Here is a 582-nt window from a genome sequence, read left to right as displayed (position 1 = left end):
AGACAATGCTTGAATGCTGCTGCCTGAACAAGTCCTTACTGAAGTGAAAGTGTTGACTGGTGTCACTATCTCGCGAACGTGCCGGCGGATCTCCACCAAATTTGGGGGATCCCTTCAGCTAGAGGAGCCCTCTTGAACGCCACCCTCTGTGCGTCGGTAGCCCCCCGGGATCGCTTGATTGGTCGGCGCCGGACTGCGAATTTAACCACTCGCAAACCCCCCGAACCCCAGGGGCTATCGACGCGGGGGTGGTCTCATTCGAAGGCGGGCTTCTAGACGTACACTCGATTCGCGTTCGAGAGGGTTCCTCGAGCTGAAGGAATCCCCCGAATTTGGTGCATATTTGCCACGCCATTACGGAGATATGGCCGTTCAAAGTTTCAATGGTTTTCCATAGACTTAAGCTTCAAAAGCGTTTCATCCAGGTCGCCAGTAGCAAACAATGGAGCGTGCTCTGCTGGACAAACTGAGTAATTACACCATTTCAAGCATTTTATCTGCGTTATAAGTTCTGTAAAAAAATGTTCATATCGGCGGCATATTCGCCGATACGATATATCGGCAACAGGCTCATATCGGCCG

This window comes from Sinocyclocheilus grahami, unplaced genomic scaffold (genome assembly GCF_001515645.1).
Source record: "Sinocyclocheilus grahami isolate Dianchi unplaced genomic scaffold, SAMN03320097.WGS_v1.1 scaffold16470.1, whole genome shotgun sequence".
NCBI classification, from domain to species: Eukaryota; Metazoa; Chordata; class Actinopteri; order Cypriniformes; family Cyprinidae; genus Sinocyclocheilus; species Sinocyclocheilus grahami.
Note: the sequence above shows the minus strand (reverse complement) of the source record.